The 22,646-nt window shown below is 33.4% G+C and overlaps 10 non-coding genes across 10 annotated transcripts; 2 read left to right on the forward strand and 8 right to left on the reverse strand.

Moving 5' to 3' along the window:
• Positions 1-1,252: 1,252 nt before the first annotated feature.
• Positions 1,253-1,324, reverse strand: TRNAQ-CUG (transfer RNA glutamine (anticodon CUG)). Its single transcript has one exon. It is a non-coding gene; the product is annotated as a tRNA-Gln (tRNA).
• A 1,548-nt stretch (positions 1,325-2,872) lies between these two features.
• TRNAQ-UUG (transfer RNA glutamine (anticodon UUG)) lies at positions 2,873-2,944 on the forward strand. Its single transcript has one exon. It is a non-coding gene; the product is annotated as a tRNA-Gln (tRNA).
• Positions 2,945-3,769: 825 nt separating this feature from the next.
• On the reverse strand, positions 3,770-3,841 carry TRNAQ-CUG (transfer RNA glutamine (anticodon CUG)). The gene has a single exon. It is a non-coding gene; the product is annotated as a tRNA-Gln (tRNA).
• Positions 3,842-5,389: 1,548 nt separating this feature from the next.
• On the forward strand, positions 5,390-5,461 carry TRNAQ-UUG (transfer RNA glutamine (anticodon UUG)). The gene has a single exon. It is a non-coding gene; the product is annotated as a tRNA-Gln (tRNA).
• An 825-nt stretch (positions 5,462-6,286) lies between these two features.
• Positions 6,287-6,358, reverse strand: TRNAQ-CUG (transfer RNA glutamine (anticodon CUG)). Its single transcript has one exon. It is a non-coding gene; the product is annotated as a tRNA-Gln (tRNA).
• Positions 6,359-11,320: 4,962 nt separating this feature from the next.
• On the reverse strand, positions 11,321-11,392 carry TRNAQ-CUG (transfer RNA glutamine (anticodon CUG)). Its single transcript has one exon. It is a non-coding gene; the product is annotated as a tRNA-Gln (tRNA).
• A 2,445-nt stretch (positions 11,393-13,837) lies between these two features.
• On the reverse strand, positions 13,838-13,909 carry TRNAQ-CUG (transfer RNA glutamine (anticodon CUG)). The gene has a single exon. It is a non-coding gene; the product is annotated as a tRNA-Gln (tRNA).
• A 2,445-nt stretch (positions 13,910-16,354) lies between these two features.
• On the reverse strand, positions 16,355-16,426 carry TRNAQ-CUG (transfer RNA glutamine (anticodon CUG)). Its single transcript has one exon. It is a non-coding gene; the product is annotated as a tRNA-Gln (tRNA).
• Positions 16,427-18,871: 2,445 nt separating this feature from the next.
• Positions 18,872-18,943, reverse strand: TRNAQ-CUG (transfer RNA glutamine (anticodon CUG)). Its single transcript has one exon. It is a non-coding gene; the product is annotated as a tRNA-Gln (tRNA).
• A 2,445-nt stretch (positions 18,944-21,388) lies between these two features.
• TRNAQ-CUG (transfer RNA glutamine (anticodon CUG)) lies at positions 21,389-21,460 on the reverse strand. Its single transcript has one exon. It is a non-coding gene; the product is annotated as a tRNA-Gln (tRNA).
• Positions 21,461-22,646: the final 1,186 nt, after the last annotated feature.

Genomic DNA, 22,646 nt, shown 5'->3' on the forward strand with positions numbered 1-22,646 from the left:
GATAAGTCCCACTGAAATTTGTACTCAGATCCCTGTTTTCAGAGTCCAGAGTGCTAACCATGACACCATCCACCCTCCCGTACCAGGGTAAGCTTTCCATTTTGACAGAAGAGATTTGCCTCAGGGGGCAACTTATCTTTCATTGAAAAATATTATCTCACATAAAAACCACTGTTCAACAGAGTTATAACGTTATTTGAGTCTTTTGGGCAACATCCTTCCCCAACATAGTTCAATATGCAAAAGTTTACCAGAATAGGAAAGCAATCCAATTCAGTTTCTCTTAGACAGTAGAATATTAAAAACTTTGACATTTCCACATTCCTGCAGCAGTTTATGCTCCTTTCACATAGGAGGTTCCATGGTGTAATGGTTAGCACTTTGGACTTTGAATCCAATGATCCGAGTTCAAATCGCGGTGGGACCATTTTATGACTCTTGACCAAATCATTTTCTTTCAAGTGTATTCATTAATATCACATATCTAATACCGGTAGGGTGAACAATTAATTTATTGATTATACTCTAAAAGTTTATTAGATGTGAGCAAATAATAGTAATTTTACAATACCTGGAAACTAAATGGCTCAAAATAATGAGAGATTTTACAAACTCACTCTAGTTTCTCAAACTCATCACAGGGGCCTGATGCAAGACATTACTTTTTAAAATCTTACTGTTATTGTTAAGGCGAACAAGGAACTTTTTCATTGCAAAACATTCATTAAAACAAAACTTGAGGAGTCAAACTTTGTATTACGGGGACCGAAGATGTGCAGTTTGAATAATAATCTTGAAATTCAGACGTACAAAGATTTTACACACTGATTTTCAACAGTAAATCCACAACCAAAAAAGTTGAATCTTTTGAAAGACATGTCAAAGGTGTGAATCTGAAATTCACTTTTAAAGACATTCACAATGAAATGCACTGTGTAAGTCCAGCATGTTGTCAGCTAAGAAATCAGCAAAAATGAACTATCTCATTACTGGCCATATAGATGAGAAAGGAAAATAAACTCATGTTTACAATGTGGATGTGAAAGAACAGTTTCTAGGTTCAGCTTCAATATTTATGTTAATGAATAATTGATATGTTCATATTGTCTAACAGCTATCTAGACGGATAAAGCTATGTATGCATCTATACATACTTATGCGTTCATATGCATCAGTATAAAACATTGATATTATGTTTTTTCTAGACCAAATTCAAAAAAATGAGTTAAACAGTGAATCTCATAATTGTAGTAGGTCCCACCGAGATTTGAACTCGGATCGCTGGATTCAGAGTCCAGAGTGCTAACCATTACACCATGGAACCCTCTCACACAAGAGTGACTTTTCCATTGAGACAAAAGAGAGCGCATCAGTGATGGCCTTCTCTTATATTGATAAAAAGATATCTCATTTGAATGGTCATAGTGGATAGAGCTTTAATGTGATTTGATTCTTTTCAGCTATATTCTCTATAAAAGTGTTAAATATTCAAATGTTTATTTGAATATACAAGTTATATCACACTGTTCATCTTTGCCTGTAGCATAATAAAACAGTCTACATTTCCAGACTACTGAAGCAATGTCTCTGTCTCCTGCATGGGTGGCTCCATAGAGCAATGGTTGGCAATTTGGACTTTGCATCCAATGATCCGATTTGAAACCTTGGAGGGACTTTTTTTATTACTCTTGAGCTTTTCCATTTCTTCATCTTTGTTCATTGATAGCTCAAATCCAACACCAGTAGGTTGAAAGAGTCAATTATTGAATGCTTTCAAAATGTCCATCAGCTTGAACAAGTTACATCAATACAAACTTTAAAATACTTTGACATCAAATTTCTTCACAAAGTAGTTAGCCATTATAAAATCATATTCTGATTTTCTCAAACGCATTTCAGATGGGTGATTCACAGCATCACTTTTTTAAGCTTTCCCGCTATTGATAAGGCGAAAATAGCACATTTTGAATGAGAAGTTTTCTTCAATCAAACATAGAGGAACCCAAATGATGATCTCATTCAGCTAGTAAAAATGTTGTTTTATATTAGTATGGAAATCGTGAAAAGAAAATGTTTTTCATGCTGATTTACAACAGTTGATCTCCAATCGTAAAATATAAGCTTTTGGTCGGAGGCATCACAGGTACTGATCAAATTCTAATTTTTGAACATTGTTCACAAATCATATGATATGCTTTATATACATAAACTGTATTGTTGGATCAATACTGAGTAAAAAGTGACTATCTCAATTTCTGGACATATAAAAGAGAAAGAAGTAGAAACTCATGTTTCAAATGCTGAGAGGCAACAACTGTTCATGATTTTCACCTCCACTAATTATATTTATTTTTATAATCTATATGTTTATATTTTCCTATAAATATACAGAGACATCTAGCTATATATACAGAGATACATATGTACAGGTTGATTTTTACATGTTTATAAGTAAATGTGATGTTGTTCCAAATAAAACTTCTAAGAACTGAATGGAAAAGAAAATTGTAAAGTTCAGATAAGTCCCACTGAAATTTGTACTCAGATCCCTGTTTTCAGAGTCCAGAGTGCTAACCATGACACCATCCACCCTCCCGTACCAGGGTGAGCTTTCCATTTTGACAGAAGAGATTTGCCTCAGGGGGCAACTTATCTTTCATTGAAAAATATTATCTCACATAAAAACCACTGTTCAACAGAGTTATAACGTTATTTGAGTCTTTTGGGCAACATCCTTCCCCAACATAGTTCAATATGCAAAAGTTTACCAGAATAGGAAAGCAATCCAATACAGTTTCTCTTTGACAGTAGAATATTAAAAACTTTGACATTTCCACATTCCTGCAGCAGTTTAAGCTCCTTTCACATGGGAGGTTCCATGGTGTAATGGTTAGCACTTTGGACTTTGAATCCAATGATCCGAGTTCAAATCTCGGTGGGACCATTTTATGACTCTTGACCAAATCATTTTCTTTCAAGTGTATTCATTAATATCACATATCTAATACCGGTAGGGTGAACAATTAATTTATTGATTATACTCTAAAAGTTTATTAGATGTGAGCAAATAATAGTAATTTTACAATACCTGGAAACTAAATGGCTCAAAATAATGAGAGATTTTACAAACTCACTCTAGTTTCTCAAACTCATCACAGGGGCCTGATGCAAGACATTACTTTTTAAAATCTTACTGTTATTGTTAAGGCGAACAAGGAACTTTTTCATTGCAAAACATTCATTAAAACAAAACTTGAGGAGTCAAACTTTGTATTACGGGGACCGAAGATGTGCAGTTTGAATAATAATCTTGAAATTCAGACGTACAAAGATTTTACACACTGATTTTCAACAGTAAATCCACAACCAAAAAAGTTGAATCTTTTGAAAGACATGTCAAAGGTGTGAATCTGAAATTCACTTTTAAAGACATTCACAATGAAATGCACTGTGTAAGTCCAGCATGTTGTCAGCTAAGAAATCAGCAAAAATGAACTATCTCATTACTGGCCATATAGATGAGAAAGGAAAATAAACTCATGTTTACAATGTGGATGTGAAAGAACAGTTTCTAGGTTCAGCTTCAATATTTATGTTAATGAATAATTGATATGTTCATATTGTCTAACAGCTATCTAGACGGATAAAGCTATGTATGCATCTATACATACTTATGCGTTCATACGCATCAGTATAAAACATTGATATTATGTTTTTTCTAGACCAAATTCTAAAAAATGAGTTAAACAGTGAATCTCATAATTGTAGTAGGTCCCACCGAGATTTGAACTCGGATCGCTGGATTCAGAGTCCAGAGTGCTAACCATTACACCATGGAACCCTCTCACACAAGAGTGACTTTTCCATTGAGACAAAAGAGAGCGCATCAGTGATGGCCTTCTCTTATATTGATAAAAAGATATCTCATTTGAATGGTCATAGTGGATAGAGCTTTAATGTGATTTGATTCTTTTCAGCTATATTCTCTATAAAAGTGTTAAATATTCAAATGTTTATTTGAATATACAAGTTATATCACACTGTTCATCTTTGCCTGTAGCATAATAAAACAGTCTACATTTCCAGACTACTGAAGCAATGTCTCTGTCTCCTGCATGGGTGGCTCCATAGAGCAATGGTTGGCAATTTGGACTTTGCATCCAATGATCCGATTTGAAACCTTGGAGGGACTTTTTTTATTACTCTTGAGCTTTTCCATTTCTTCATCTTTGTTCATTGATAGCTCAAATCCAACACCAGTAGGTTGAAAGAGTCAATTATTGAATGCTTTCAAAATGTCCATCAGCTTGAACAAGTTACATCAATACAAACTTTAAAATACTTTGACATCAAATTTCTTCACAAAGTAGTTAGCCATTATAAAATCATATTCTGATTTTCTCAAACGCATTTCAGATGGGTGATTCACAGCATCACTTTTTTAAGCTTTCCCGCTATTGATAAGGCGAAAATAGCACATTTTGAATGAGAAGTTTTCTTCAATCAAACATAGAGGAACCCAAATGATGATCTCATTCAGCTAGTAAAAATGTTGTTTTATATTAGTATGGAAATCGTGAAAAGAAAATGTTTTTCATGCTGATTTACAACAGTTGATCTCCAATCGTAAAATATAAGCTTTTGGTCGGAGGCATCACAGGTACTGATCAAATTCTAATTTTTGAACATTGTTCACAAATCATATGATATGCTTTATATACATAAACTGTATTGTTGGATCAATACTGAGTAAAAAGTGACTATCTCAATTTCTGGACATATAAAAGAGAAAGAAGTAGAAACTCATGTTTCAAATGCTGAGAGGCAACAACTGTTCATGATTTTCACCTCCACTAATTATATTTATTTTTATAATCTATATGTTTATATTTTCCTATAAATATACAGAGACATCTAGCTATATATACAGAGATACATATGTACAGGTTGATTTTTACATGTTTATAAGTAAATGTGATGTTGTTCCAAATAAAACTTCTAAGAACTGAATGGAAAAGAAAATTGTAAAGTTCAGATAAGTCCCACTGAAATTTGTACTCAGATCCCTGTTTTCAGAGTCCAGAGTGCTAACCATGACACCATCCACCCTCCCGTACCAGGGTGAGCTTTCCATTTTGACAGAAGAGATTTGCCTCAGGGGGCAACTTATCTTTCATTGAAAAATATTATCTCACATAAAAACCACTGTTCAACAGAGTTATAACGTTATTTGAGTCTTTTGGGCAACATCCTTCCCCAACATAGTTCAATATGCAAAAGTTTACCAGAATAGGAAAGCAATCCAATACAGTTTCTCTTTGACAGTAGAATATTAAAAACTTTGACATTTCCACATTCCTGCAGCAGTTTATGCTCCTTTCACATGGGAGGTTCCATGGTGTAATGGTTAGCACTTTGGACTTTGAATCCAATGATCCGAGTTCAAATCTCGGTGGGACCATTTTATGACTCTTGACCAAATCATTTTCTTTCAAGTGTATTCATTAATATCACATATCTAATACCGGTAGGGTGAACAATTAATTTATTGATTATACTCTAAAAGTTTATTAGATGTGAGCAAATAATAGAAATTTTACAATACCTGGAAACTAAATGGCTCAAAATAATGAGAGATTTTACAAACTCACTCTAGTTTCTCAAACTCATCACAGGGGCCTGATGCAAGACATTACTTTTTAAAATCTTACTGTTATTGTTAAGGCGAACAAGGAACTTTTTCATTGCAAAACATTCATTAAAACAAAACTTGAGGAGTCAAACTTTGTATTACGGGGACCGAAGATGTGCAGTTTGAATAATAATCTTGAAATTCAGACGTACAAAGATTTTACACACTGATTTTCAACAGTAAATCCACAACCAAAAAAGTTGAATCTTTTGAAAGACATGTCAAAGGTGTGAATCTGAAATTCACTTTTAAAGACATTCACAATGAAATGCACTGTGTAAGTCCAGCATGTTGTCAGCTGAGAAATCAGCAAAAATGAACTATCTCATTACTGGCCATATAGATGAGAAAGGAAAATAAACTCATGTTTACAATGTGGATGTGAAAGAACAGTTTCTAGGTTCAGCTTCAATATTTATGTTAATGAATAATTGATATGTTCATATTGTCTAACAGCTATCTAGACGGATAAAGCTATGTATGCATCTATACATACTTATGCGTTCATACGCATCAGTATAAAACATTGATATTATGTTTTTTCTAGACCAAATTCTAAAAAATGAGTTAAACAGTGAATCTCATAATTGTAGTAGGTCCCACCGAGATTTGAACTCGGATCGCTGGATTCAGAGTCCAGAGTGCTAACCATTACACCATGGAACCCTCTCACACAAGAGTGACTTTTCCATTGAGACAAAAGAGAGCGCATCAGTGATGGCCTTCTCTTATATTGATAAAAAGATATCTCATTTGAATGGTCATAGTGGATAGAGCTTTAATGTGATTTGATTCTTTTCAGCTATATTCTCTATAAAAGTGTTAAATATTCAAATGTTTATCTGAATATAAAAGTTATATCACAATGTTCATCTTTGCCTGTAGCATAATAAAACAGTCTACATTTCCAGACTACTGAAGCAATGTCTCTGTCTCCTGCATGGGTGGCTCCATAGAGCAATGGTTGGCAATTTGGACTTTGCATCCAATGATCCGATTTGAAACCTTGGAGGGACTTTTTTTATTACTCTTGAGCTTTTCCATTTCTTCATCTTTGTTCATTGATAGCTCAAATCCAACACCAGTAGGTTGAAAGAGTCAATTATTGAATGCTTTCAAAATGTCCATCAGCTTGAACAAGTTACATCAATACAAACTTTAAAATACTTTGACATCAAATTTCTTCACAAAGTAGTTAGCCATTATAAAATCATATTCTGATTTTCTCAAACGCATTTCAGATGGGTGATTCACAGCATCACTTTTTTAAGCTTTCCCGCTATTGATAAGGCGAAAATAGCACATTTTGAATGAGAAGTTTTCTTCAATCAAACATAGAGGAACCCAAATGATGATCTCATTCAGCTAGTAAAAATGTTGTTTTATATTAGTATGGAAATCGTGAAAAGAAAATGTTTTTCATGCTGATTTACAACAGTTGATCTCCAATCGTAAAATATAAGCTTTTGGTCGGAGGCATCACAGGTACTGATCAAATTCCTATTTTTGAACATTGTTCACAAATCATATGATATGCTTTATATACATAAACTGTATTGTTGGATCAATAATGAGTAAAAAGTGACTATCTCAATTTCAGGACATATAAAAGAGAAAGAAGTAGAAACTCATGTTTCAAATGCTGAGAGGCAACAACTGTTCATGATTTTCACCTCCACTAATTATATTTATTGTTATAATCTATATGTTTATATTTTCCAATAAATATACAGAGACATATAGCTATATATACAGAGATACATATGTACAGGTTGATTTTTACATGTTTATAAGTAAATGTGATGTTGTTCCAAATAAAACTTCTAAGAACTGAATGGAAAAGAAAATTGTAAAGTTCAGATAAGTCCCACTGAAATTTGTACTCAGATCCTTGTTTTCAGAGTCCAGAGTGCTAACCATGACACCATCCACCCTCCCGTACCAGGGTAAGCTTTCCATTTTGACAGAAGAGATTTGCCTCAGGGGGCAACTTATCTTTCATTGAAAAATATTATCTCACATAAAAACCACTGTTCAACAGAGTTATAACGTTATTTGAGTCTTTTGGGCAACATCCTTCCCCAACATAGTTCAATATGCAAAAGTTTACCAGAATAGGAAAGCAATCCAATTCAGTTTCTCTTAGACAGTAGAATATTAAAAACTTTGACATTTCCACATTCCTGCAGCAGTTTATGCTCCTTTCACATAGGAGGTTCCATGGTGTAATGGTTAGCACTTTGGACTTTGAATCCAATGATCCGAGTTCAAATCGCGGTGGGACCATTTTATGACTCTTGACCAAATCATTTTCTTTCAAGTGTATTCATTAATATCACATATCTAATACCGGTAGGGTGAACAATTAATTTATTGATTATACTCTAAAAGTTTATTAGATGTGAGCAAATAATAGAAATTTTTCAATACCTGGAAACTAAATGGCTCAAAATAATGAGAGATTTTACAAACTCACTCTGGTTTCTCAATCTCATCACAGGGGCCTGATGCAAGACATTACTTTTTAAAATCTTACTGTTATTGTTAAGGCGAACAAGGAACTTTTTCATTGCAAAACATTCATTAAAACAAAACTTGAGGAGTCAAACTTTGTATTACGGGGACCGAAGATGTGCAGTTTGAATAATAATCTTGAAATTCAGACGTACAAAGATTTTACACACTGATTTTCAACAGTAAATCCACAACCAAAAAAGTTGAATCTTTTGAAAGACATGTCAAAGGTGTGAATCTGAAATTCACTTTTAAAGACATTCACAATGAAATGCACTGTGTAAGTCCAGCATGTTGTCAGCTAAGAAATCAGCAAAAATGAACTATCTCATTACTGGCCATATAGATGAGAAAGGAAAATAAACTCATGTTTACAATGTGGATGTGAAAGAACAGTTTCTAGGTTCAGCTTCAATATTTATGTTAATGAATAATTGATATGTTCATATTGTCTAACAGCTATCTAGACGGATAAAGCTATGTATGCATCTATACATACTTATGCGTTCATACGCATCAGTATAAAACATTGATATTATGTTTTTTCTAGACCAAATTCAAAAAAATGAGTTAAACAGTGAATCTCATAATTGTAGTAGGTCCAACCGAGATTTGAACTCGGATCGCTGGATTCAGAGTCCAGAGTGCTAACCATTACACCATGGAACCCTCTCACACAAGAGTGACTTTTCCATTGAGACAAAAGAGAGCGCATCAGTGATGGCCTTCTCTTATATTGATAAAAAGATATCTCATTTGAATGGTCATAGTGGATAGAGCTTTAATGTGATTTGATTCTTTTCAGCTATATTCTCTATAAAAGTGTTAAATATTCAAATGTTTATCTGAATATAAAAGTTATATCACAATGTTCATCTTTGCCTGTAGCATAATAAAACAGTCTACATTTCCAGACTACTGAAGCAATGTCTCTGTCTCCTGCATGGGTGGCTCCATAGAGCAATGGTTGGCAATTTGGACTTTGCATCCAATGATCCGATTTGAAACCTTGGAGGGACTTTTTTTATTACTCTTGAGCTTTTCCATTTCTTCATCTTTGTTCATTGATAGCTCAAATCCAACACCAATAGGTTGAAAGAGTCAATTATTGAACGCTTTCAAAATGTCCATCAGCTTGAACAAGTTACATCAATACAAACTTTAAAATACTTTGACATCAAATTTCTTCACAAAGTAGTTAGCCATTATAAAATCATATTCTGATTTTCTCAAACGCATTTCAGATGGGTGATTCACAGCATCACTTTTTTAAGCTTTCCCGCTATTGATAAGGCGAAAATAGCACATTTTGAATGAGAAGTTTTCTTCAATCAAACATAGAGGAACCCAAATGATGATCTCATTCAGCTAGTAAAAATGTTGTTTTATATTAGTATGGAAATCGTGAAAAGAAAATGTTTTTCATGCTGATTTACAACAGTTGATCTCCAATCGTAAAATATAAGCTTTTGGTCGGAGGCATCACAGGTACTGATCAAATTCTAATTTTTGAACATTGTTCACAAATCATATGATATGCTTTATATACATAAACTGTATTGTTGGATCAATACTGAGTAAAAAGTGACTATCTCAATTTCTGGACATATAAAAGAGAAAGAAGTAGAAACTCATGTTTCAAATGCTGAGAGGCAACAACTGTTCATGATTTTCACCTCCACTAATTATATTTATTGTTATAATCTATATGTTTATATTTTCCTATAAATATACAGAGACATATAGCTATATATACAGAGATACATATGTACAGGTTGATTTTTACATGTTTATAAGTAAATGTGATGTTGTTCCAAATAAAACTTCTAAGAACTGAATGGAAAAGAAAATTGTAAAGTTCAGATAAGTCCCACTGAAATTTGTACTCAGATCCCTGTTTTCAGAGTCCAGAGTGCTAACCATGACACCATCCACCCTCCCGTACCAGGGTAAGCTTTCCATTTTGACAGAAGAGATTTGCCTCAGGGGGCAACTTATCTTTCATTGAAAAATATTATCTCACATAAAAACCACTGTTCAACAGAGTTATAACGTTATTTGAGTCTTTTGGGCAACATCCTTCCCCAACATAGTTCAATATGCAAAAGTTTACCAGAATAGGAAAGCAATCCAATTCAGTTTCTCTTAGACAGTAGAATATTAAAAACTTTGACATTTCCACATTCCTGCAGCAGTTTATGCTCCTTTCACATAGGAGGTTCCATGGTGTAATGGTTAGCACTTTGGACTTTGAATCCAATGATCCGAGTTCAAATCGCGGTGGGACCATTTTATGACTCTTGACCAAATCATTTTCTTTCAAGTGTATTCATTAATATCACATATCTAATACCGGTAGGGTGAACAATTAATTTATTGATTATACTCTAAAAGTTTATTAGATGTGAGCAAATAATAGAAATTTTACAATACCTGGAAACTAAATGGCTCAAAATAATGAGAGATTTTACAAACTCACTCTGGTTTCTCAAACTCATCACAGGGGCCTGATGCAAGACATTACTTTTTAAAATCTTACTGTTATTGTTAAGGCGAACAAGGAACTTTTTCATTGCAAAACATTCATTAAAACAAAACTTGAGGAGTCAAACTTTGTATTACGGGGACCGAAGATGTGCAGTTTGAATAATAATCTTGAAATTCAGACGTACAAAGATTTTACACACTGATTTTCAACAGTAAATCCACAACCAAAAAAGTTGAATCTTTTGAAAGACATGTCAAAGGTGTGAATCTGAAATTCACTTTTAAAGACATTCACAATGAAATGCACTGTGTAAGTCCAGCATGTTGTCAGCTAAGAAATCAGCAAAAATGAACTATCTCATTACTGGCCATATAGATGAGAAAGGAAAATAAACTCATGTTTACAATGTGGATGTGAAAGAACAGTTTCTAGGTTCAGCTTCAATATTTATGTTAATGAATAATTGATATGTTCATATTGTCTAACAGCTATCTAGACGGATAAAGCTATGTATGCATCTATACATACTTATGCGTTCATACGCATCAGTATAAAACATTGATATTATGTTTTTTCTAGACCAAATTCTAAAAAATGAGTTAAACAGTGAATCTCATAATTGTAGTAGGTCCCACCGAGATTTGAACTCGGATCGCTGGATTCAGAGTCCAGAGTGCTAACCATTACACCATGGAACCCTCTCACACAAGAGTGACTTTTCCATTGAGACAAAAGAGAGCGCATCAGTGATGGCCTTCTCTTATATTGATAAAAAGATATCTCATTTGAATGGTCATAGTGGATAGAGCTTTAATGTGATTTGATTCTTTTCAGCTATATTCTCTATAAAAGTGTTAAATATTCAAATGTTTATCTGAATATAAAAGTTATATCACAATGTTCATCTTTGCCTGTAGCATAATAAAACAGTCTACATTTCCAGACTACTGAAGCAATGTCTCTGTCTCCTGCATGGGTGGCTCCATAGAGCAATGGTTGGCAATTTGGACTTTGCATCCAATGATCCGATTTGAAACCTTGGAGGGACTTTTTTTATTACTCTTGAGCTTTTCCATTTCTTCATCTTTGTTCATTGATAGCTCAAATCCAACACCAGTAGGTTGAAAGAGTCAATTATTGAATGCTTTCAAAATGTCCATCAGCTTGAACAAGTTACATCAATACAAACTTTAAAATACTTTGACATCAAATTTCTTCACAAAGTAGTTAGCCATTATAAAATCATATTCTGATTTTCTCAAACGCATTTCAGATGGGTGATTCACAGCATCACTTTTTTAAGCTTTCCCGCTATTGATAAGGCGAAAATAGCACATTTTGAATGAGAAGTTTTCTTCAATCAAACATAGAGGAACCCAAATGATGATCTCATTCAGCTAGTAAAAATGTTGTTTTATATTAGTATGGAAATCGTGAAAAGAAAATGTTTTTCATGCTGATTTACAACAGTTGATCTCCAATCGTAAAATATAAGCTTTTGGTCGGAGGCATCACAGGTACTGATCAAATTCTAATTTTTGAACATTGTTCACAAATCATATGATATGCTTTATATACATAAACTGTATTGTTGGATCAATAATGAGTAAAAAGTGACTATCTCAATTTCAGGACATATAAAAGAGAAAGAAGTAGAAACTCATGTTTCAAATGCTGAGAGGCAACAACTGTTCATGATTTTCACCTCCACTAATTATATTTATTGTTATAATCTATATGTTTATATTTTCCTATAAATATACAGAGACATATAGCTATATATACAGAGATACATATGTACAGGTTGATTTTTACATGTTTATAAGTAAATGTGATGTTGTTCCAAATAAAACTTCTAAGAACTGAATGGAAAAGAAAATTGTAAAGTTCAGATAAGTCCCACTGAAATTTGTACTCAGATCCCTGTTTTCAGAGTCCAGAGTGCTAACCATGACACCATCCACCCTCCCGTACCAGGGTAAGCTTTCCATTTTGACAGAAGAGATTTGCCTCAGGGGGCAACTTATCTTTCATTGAAAAATATTATCTCACATAAAAACCACTGTTCAACAGAGTTATAACGTTATTTGAGTCTTTTGGGCAACATCCTTCCCCAACATAGTTCAATATGCAAAAGTTTACCAGAATAGGAAAGCAATCCAATTCAGTTTCTCTTAGACAGTAGAATATTAAAAACTTTGACATTTCCACATTCCTGCAGCAGTTTATGCTCCTTTCACATAGGAGGTTCCATGGTGTAATGGTTAGCACTTTGGACTTTGAATCCAATGATCCGAGTTCAAATCGCGGTGGGACCATTTTATGACTCTTGACCAAATCATTTTCTTTCAAGTGTATTCATTAATATCACATATCTAATACCGGTAGGGTGAACAATTAATTTATTGATTATACTCTAAAAGTTTATTAGATGTGAGCAAATAATAGAAATTTTTCAATACCTGGAAACTAAATGGCTCAAAATAATGAGAGATTTTACAAACTCACTCTGGTTTCTCAAACTCATCACAGGGGCCTGATGCAAGACATTACTTTTTAAAATCTTACTGTTATTGTTAAGGCGAACAAGGAACTTTTTCATTGCAAAACATTCATTAAAACAAAACTTGAGGAGTCAAACTTTGTATTACGGGGACCGAAGATGTGCAGTTTGAATAATAATCTTGAAATTCAGACGTACAAAGATTTTACACACTGATTTTCAACAGTAAATCCACAACCAAAAAAGTTGAATCTTTTGAAAGACATGTCAAAGGTGTGAATCTGAAATTCACTTTTAAAGACATTCACAATGAAATGCACTGTGTAAGTCCAGCATGTTGTCAGCTAAGAAATCAGCAAAAATGAACTATCTCATTACTGGCCATATAGATGAGAAAGGAAAATAAACTCATGTTTACAATGTGGATGTGAAAGAACAGTTTCTAGGTTCAGCTTCAATATTTATGTTAATGAATAATTGATATGTTCATATTGTCTAACAGCTATCTAGACGGATAAAGCTATGTATGCATCTATACATACTTATGCGTTCATACGCATCAGTATAAAACATTGATATTATGTTTTTTCTAGACCAAATTCTAAAAAATGAGTTAAACAGTGAATCTCATAATTGTAGTAGGTCCCACCGAGATTTGAACTCGGATCGCTGGATTCAGAGTCCAGAGTGCTAACCATTACACCATGGAACCCTCTCACACAAGAGTGACTTTTCCATTGAGACAAAAGAGAGCGCATCAGTGATGGCCTTCTCTTATATTGATAAAAAGATATCTCATTTGAATGGTCATAGTGGATAGAGCTTTAATGTGATTTGATTCTTTTCAGCTATATTCTCTATATAAGTGTTAAATATTCAAATGTTTATTTGAATATACAAGTTATATCACACTGTTCATCTTTGCCTGTAGCATAATAAAACAGTCTACATTTCCAGACTACTGAAGCAATGTCTCTGTCTCCTGCATGGGTGGCTCCATAGAGCAATGGTTGGCAATTTGGACTTTGCATCCAATGATCCGATTTGAAACCTTGGAGGGACTTTTTTTATTACTCTTGAGCTTTTCCATTTCTTCATCTTTGTTCATTGATAGCTCAAATCCAACACCAGTAGGTTGAAAGAGTCAATTATTGAATGCTTTCAAAATGTCCATCAGCTTGAACAAGTTACATCAATACAAACTTTAAAATACTTTGACATCAAATTTCTTCACAAAGTAGTTAGCCATTATAAAATCATATTCTGATTTTCTCAAACGCATTTCAGATGGGTGATTCACAGCATCACTTTTTTAAGCTTTCCCGCTATTGATAAGGCGAAAATAGCACATTTTGAATGAGAAGTTTTCTTCAATCAAACATAGAGGAACCCAAATGATGATCTCATTCAGCTAGTAAAAATGTTGTTTTATATTAGTATGGAAATCGTGAAAAGAAAATGTTTTTCATGCTGATTTACAACAGTTGATCTCCAATCGTAAAATATAAGCTTTTGGTCGGAGGCATCACAGGTACTGATCAAATTCTAATTTTTGAACATTGTTCACAAATCATATGATATGCTTTATATACATAAACTGTATTGTTGGATCAATACTGAGTAAAAAGTGACTATCTCAATTTCTGGACATATAAAAGAGAAAGAAGTAGAAACTCATGTTTCAAATGCTGAGAGGCAACAACTGTTCATGATTTTCACCTCCACTAATTATATTTATTTTTATAATCTATATGTTTATATTTTCCTATAAATATACAGAGACATCTAGCTATATATACAGAGATACATATGTACAGGTTGATTTTTACATGTTTATAAGTAAATGTGATGTTGTTCCAAATAAAACTTCTAAGAACTGAATGGAAAAGAAAATTGTAAAGTTCAGATAAGTCCCACTGAAATTTGTACTCAGATCCCTGTTTTCAGAGTCCAGAGTGCTAACCATGACACCATCCACCCTCCCGTACCAGGGTGAGCTTTCCATTTTGACAGAAGAGATTTGCCTCAGGGGGCAACTTATCTTTCATTGAAAAATATTATCTCACATAAAAACCACTGTTCAATAGAGTTATAACGTTATTTGAGTCTTTTGGGCAACATCCTTCCCCAACATAGTTCAATATGCAAAAGTTTACCAGAATAGGAAAGCAATCCAATTCAGTTTCTCTTAGACAGTAGAATATTAAAAACTTTGACATTTCCACATTCCTGCAGCAGTTTATGCTCCTTTCACATAGGAGGTTCCATGGTGTAATGGTTAGCACTTTGGACTTTGAATCCAATGATCCGAGTTCAAATCGCGGTGGGACCATTTTATGACTCTTGACCAAATCATTTTCTTTCAAGTGTATTCATTAATATCACATATCTAATACCGGTAGGGTGAACAATTAATTTATTGATTATACTCTAAAAGTTTATTAGATGTGAGCAAATAATAGAAATTTTTCAATACCTGGAAACTAAATGGCTCAAAATAATGAGAGATTTTACAAACTCACTCTGGTTTCTCAAACTCATCACAGGGGCCTGATGCAAGACATTACTTTTTAAAATCTTACTGTTATTGTTAAGGCGAACAAGGAACTTTTTCATTGCAAAACATTCATTAAAACAAAACTTGAGGAGTCAAACTTTGTATTACGGGGACCGAAGATGTGCAGTTTGAATAATAATCTTGAAATTCAGACGTACAAAGATTTTACACACTGATTTTCAACAGTAAATCCACAACCAAAAAAGTTGAATCTTTTGAAAGACATGTCAAAGGTGTGAATCTGAAATTCACTTTTAAAGACATTCACAATGAAATGCACTGTGTAAGTCCAGCATGTTGTCAGCTAAGAAATCAGCAAAAATGAACTATCTCATTACTGGCCATATAGATGAGAAAGGAAAATAAACTCATGTTTACAATGTGGATGTGAAAGAACAGTTTCTAGGTTCAGCTTCAATATTTATGTTAATGAATAATTGATATGTTCATATTGTCTAACAGCTATCTAGACGGATAAAGCTATGTATGCATCTATACATACTTATGCGTTCATACGCATCAGTATAAAACATTGATATTATGTTTTTTCTAGACCAAATTCTAAAAAATGAGTTAAACAGTGAATCTCATAATTGTAGTAGGTCCCACCGAGATTTGAACTCGGATCGCTGGATTCAGAGTCCAGAGTGCTAACCATTACACCATGGAACCCTCTCACACAAGAGTGACTTTTCCATTGAGACAAAAGAGAGCGCATCAGTGATGGCCTTCTCTTATATTGATAAAAAGATATCTCATTTGAATGGTCATAGTGGATAGAGCTTTAATGTGATTTGATTCTTTTCAGCTATATTCTCTATAAAAGTGTTAAATATTCAAATGTTTATTTGAATATACAAGTTATATCACACTGTTCATCTTTGCCTGTAGCATAATAAAACAGTCTACATTTCCAGACTACTGAAGCAATGTCTCTGTCTCCTGCATGGGTGGCTCCATAGAGCAATGGTTGGCAATTTGGACTTTGCATCCAATGATCCGATTTGAAACCTTGGAGGGACTTTTTTTATTACTCTTGAGCTTTTCCATTTCTTCATCTTTGTTCATTGATAGCTCAAATCCAACACCAGTAGGTTGAAAGAGTCAATTATTGAATGCTTTCAAAATGTCCATCAGCTTGAACAAGTTACATCAATACAAACTTTAAAATACTTTGACATCAAATTTCTTCACAAAGTAGTTAGCCATTATAAAATCATATTCTGATTTTCTCAAACGCATTTCAGATGGGTGATTCACAGCATCACTTTTTTAAGCTTTCCCGCTATTGATAAGGCGAAAATAGCACATTTTGAATGAGAAGTTTTCTTCAATCAAACATAGAGGAACCCAAATGATGATCTCATTCAGCTAGTAAAAATGTTGTTTTATATTAGTATGGAAATCGTGAAAAGAAAATGTTTTTCATGCTGATTTACAACAGTTGATCTCCAATCGTAAAATATAAGCTTTTGGTCGGAGGCATCACAGGTACTGATCAAATTCTAATTTTTGAACATTGTTCACAAATCATATGATATGCTTTATATACATAAACTGTATTGTTGGATCAATACTGAGTAAAAAGTGACTATCTCAATTTCTGGACATATAAAAGAGAAAGAAGTAGAAACTCATGTTTCAAATGCTGAGAGGCAACAACTGTTCATGATTTTCACCTCCACTAATTATATTTATTTTTATAATCTATATGTTTATATTTTCCTATAAATATACAGAGACATCTAGCTATATATACAGAGATACATATGTACAGGTTGATTTTTACATGTTTATAAGTAAATGTGATGTTGTTCCAAATAAAACTTCTAAGAACTGAATGGAAAAGAAAATTGTAAAGTTCAGATAAGTCCCACTGAAATTTGTACTCAGATCCCTGTTTTCAGAGTCCAGAGTGCTAACCATGACACCATCCACCCTCCCGTACCAGGGTGAGCTTTCCATTTTGACAGAAGAGATTTGCCTCAGGGGGCAACTTATCTTTCATTGAAAAATATTATCTCACATAAAAACCACTGTTCAACAGAGTTATAACGTTATTTGAGTCTTTTGGGCAACATCCTTCCCCAACATAGTTCAATATGCAAAAGTTTACCAGAATAGGAAAGCAATCCAATTCAGTTTCTCTTAGACAGTAGAATATTAAAAACTTTGACATTTCCACATTCCTGCAGCAGTTTATGCTCCTTTCACATAGGAGGTTCCATGGTGTAATGGTTAGCACTTTGGACTTTGAATCCAATGATCCGAGTTCAAATCGCGGTGGGACCATTTTATGACTCTTGACCAAATCATTTTCTTTCAAGTGTATTCATTAATATCACATATCTAATACCGGTAGGGTGAACAATTAATTTATTGATTATACTCTAAAAGTTTATTAGATGTGAGCAAATAATAGAAATTTTTCAATACCTGGAAACTAAATGGCTCAAAATAATGAGAGATTTTACAAACTCACTCTGGTTTCTCAAACTCATCACAGGGGCCTGATGCAAGACATTACTTTTTAAAATCTTACTGTTATTGTTAAGGCGAACAAGGAACTTTTTCATTGCAAAACATTCATTAAAACAAAACTTGAGGAGTCAAACTTTGTATTACGGGGACCGAAGATGTGCAGTTTGAATAATAATCTTGAAATTCAGACGTACAAAGATTTTACACACTGATTTTCAACAGTAAATCCACAACCAAAAAAGTTGAATCTTTTGAAAGACATGTCAAAGGTGTGAATCTGAAATTCACTTTTAAAGACATTCACAATGAAATGCACTGTGTAAGTCCAGCATGTTGTCAGCTAAGAAATCAGCAAAAATGAACTATCTCATTACTGGCCATATAGATGAGAAAGGAAAATAAACTCATGTTTACAATGTGGATGTGAAAGAACAGTTTCTAGGTTCAGCTTCAATATTTATGTTAATGAATAATTGATATGTTCATATTGTCTAACAGCTATCTAGACGGATAAAGCTATGTATGCATCTATACATACTTATGCGTTCATACGCATCAGTATAAAACATTGATATTATGTTTTTTCTAGACCAAATTCTAAAAAATGAGTTAAACAGTGAATCTCATAATTGTAGTAGGTCCCACCGAGATTTGAACTCGGATCGCTGGATTCAGAGTCCAGAGTGCTAACCATTACACCATGGAACCCTCTCACACAAGAGTGACTTTTCCATTGAGACAAAAGAGAGCGCATCAGTGATGGCCTTCTCTTATATTGATAAAAAGATATCTCATTTGAATGGTCATAGTGGATAGAGCTTTAATGTGATTTGATTCTTTTCAGCTATATTCTCTATAAAAGTGTTAAATATTCAAATGTTTATTTGAATATACAAGTTATATCACACTGTTCATCTTTGCCTGTAGCATAATAAAACAGTCTACATTTCCAGACTACTGAAGCAATGTCTCTGTCTCCTGCATGGGTGGCTCCATAGAGCAATGGTTGGCAATTTGGACTTTGCATCCAATGATCCGATTTGAAACCTTGGAGGGACTTTTTTTATTACTCTTGAGCTTTTCCATTTCTTCATCTTTGTTCATTGATAGCTCAAATCCAACACCAGTAGGTTGAAAGAGTCAATTATTGAATGCTTTCAAAATGTCCATCAGCTTGAACAAGTTACATCAATACAAACTTTAAAATACTTTGACATCAAATTTCTTCACAAAGTAGTTAGCCATTATAAAATCATATTCTGATTTTCTCAAACGCATTTCAGATGGGTGATTCACAGCATCACTTTTTTAAGCTTTCCCGCTATTGATAAGGCGAAAATAGCACATTTTGAATGAGAAGTTTTCTTCAATCAAACATAGAGGAACCCAAATGATGATCTCATTCAGCTAGTAAAAATGTTGTTTTATATTAGTATGGAAATCGTGAAAAGAAAATGTTTTTCATGCTGATTTACAACAGTTGATCTCCAATCGTAAAATATAAGCTTTTGGTCGGAGGCATCACAGGTACTGATCAAATTCTAATTTTTGAACATTGTTCACAAATCATATGATATGCTTTATATACATAAACTGTATTGTTGGATCAATACTGAGTAAAAAGTGACTATCTCAATTTCTGGACATATAAAAGAGAAAGAAGTAGAAACTCATGTTTCAAATGCTGAGAGGCAACAACTGTTCATGATTTTCACCTCCACTAATTATATTTATTTTTATAATCTATATGTTTATATTTTCCTATAAATATACAGAGACATATAGCTATATATACAGAGATACATATGTACAGGTTGATTTTTACATGTTTATAAGTAAATGTGATGTTGTTCCAAATAAAACTTCTAAGAACTGAATGGAAAAGAAAATTGTAAAGTTCAGATAAGTCCCACTGAAATTTGTACTCAGATCCCTGTTTTCAGAGTCCAGAGTGCTAACCATGACACCATCCACCCTCCCGTACCAGGGTAAGCTTTCCATTTTGACAGAAGAGATTTGCCTCAGGGGGCAACTTATCTTTCATTGAAAAATATTATCTCACATAAAAACCACTGTTCAACAGAGTTATAACGTTATTTGAGTCTTTTGGGCAACATCCTTCCCCAACATAGTTCAATATGCAAAAGTTTACCAGAATAGGAAAGCAATCCAATTCAGTTTCTCTTAGACAGTAGAATATTAAAAACTTTGACATTTCCACATTCCTGCAGCAGTTTATGCTCCTTTCACATAGGAGGTTCCATGGTGTAATGGTTAGCACTTTGGACTTTGAATCCAATGATCCGAGTTCAAATCGCGGTGGGACCATTTTATGACTCTTGACCAAATCATTTTCTTTCAAGTGTATTCATTAATATCACATATCTAATACCGGTAGGGTGAACAATTAATTTATTGATTATACTCTAAAAGTTTATTAGATGTGAGCAAATAATAGAAATTTTACAATACCTGGAAACTAAATGGCTCAAAATAATGAGAGATTTTACAAACTCACTCTGGTTTCTCAAACTCATCACAGGGGCCTGATGCAAGACATTACTTTTTAAAATCTTACTGTTATTGTTAAGGCGAACAAGGAACTTTTTCATTGCAAAACATTCATTAAAACAAAACTTGAGGAGTCAAACTTTGTATTACGGGGACCGAAGATGTGCAGTTTGAATAATAATCTTGAAATTCAGACGTACAAAGATTTTACACACTGATTTTCAACAGTAAATCCACAACCAAAAAAGTTGAATCTTTTGAAAGACATGTCAAAGGTGTGAATCTGAAATTCACTTTTAAAGACATTCACAATGAAATGCACTGTGTAAGTCCAGCATGTTGTCAGCTAAGAAATCAGCAAAAATGAACTATCTCATTACTGGCCATATAGATGAGAAAGGAAAATAAACTCATGTTTACAATGTGGATGTGAAAGAACAGTTTCTAGGTTCAGCTTCAATATTTATGTTAATGAATAATTGATATGTTCATATTGTCTAACAGCTATCTAGACGGATAAAGCTATGTATGCATCTATACATACTTATGCGTTCATACGCATCAGTATAAAACATTGATATTATGTTTTTTCTAGACCAAATTCTAAAAAATGAGTTAAACAGTGAATCTCATAATTGTAGTAGGTCCCACCGAGATTTGAACTCGGATCGCTGGATTCAGAGTCCAGAGTGCTAACCATTACACCATGGAACCCTCTCACACAAGAGTGACTTTTCCATTGAGACAAAAGAGAGCGCATCAGTGATGGCCTTCTCTTATATTGATAAAAAGATATCTCATTTGAATGGTCATAGTGGATAGAGCTTTAATGTGATTTGATTCTTTTCAGCTATATTCTCTATAAAAGTGTTAAATATTCAAATGTTTATCTGAATATAAAAGTTATATCACAATGTTCATCTTTGCCTGTAGCATAATAAAACAGTCTACATTTCCAGACTACTGAAGCAATGTCTCTGTCTCCTGCATGGGTGGCTCCATAGAGCAATGGTTGGCAATTTGGACTTTGCATCCAATGATCCGATTTGAAACCTTGGAGGGACTTTTTTTATTACTCTTGAGCTTTTCCATTTCTTCATCTTTGTTCATTGATAGCTCAAATCCAACACCAGTAGGTTGAAAGAGTCAATTATTGAATGCTTTCAAAATGTCCATCAGCTTGAACAAGTTACATCAATACAAACTTTAAAATACTTTGACATCAAATTTCTTCACAAAGTAGTTAGCCATTATAAAATCATATTCTGATTTTCTCAAACGCATTTCAGATGGGTGATTCACAGCATCACTTTTTTAAGCTTTCCCGCTATTGATAAGGCGAAAATAGCACATTTTGAATGAGAAGTTTTCTTCAATCAAACATAGAGGAACCCAAATGATGATCTCATTCAGCTAGTAAAAATGTTGTTTTATATTAGTATGGAAATCGTGAAAAGAAAATGTTTTTCATGCTGATTTACAACAGTTGATCTCCAATCGTAAAATATAAGCTTTTGGTCGGAGGCATCACAGGTACTGATCAAATTCTAATTTTTGAACATTGTTCACAAATCATATGATATGCTTTATATACATAAACTGTATTGTTGGATCAATAATGAGTAAAAAGTGACTATCTCAATTTCAGGACATATAAAAGAGAAAGAAGTAGAAACTCATGTTTCAAATGCTGAGAGGCAACAACTGTTCATGATTTTCACCTCCACTAATTATATTTATTGTTATAATCTATATGTTTATATTTTCCTATAAATATACAGAGACATATAGCTATATATACAGAGATACATATGTACAGGTTGATTTTTACATGTTTATAAGTAAATGTGATGTTGTTCCAAATAAAACTTCTAAGAACTGAATGGAAAAGAAAATTGTA

The sequence above is a fragment of the Triturus cristatus genome, chromosome 5_2 (assembly GCF_964204655.1).
Source record: "Triturus cristatus chromosome 5_2, aTriCri1.1, whole genome shotgun sequence".
NCBI classification, from domain to species: Eukaryota; Metazoa; Chordata; class Amphibia; order Caudata; family Salamandridae; genus Triturus; species Triturus cristatus.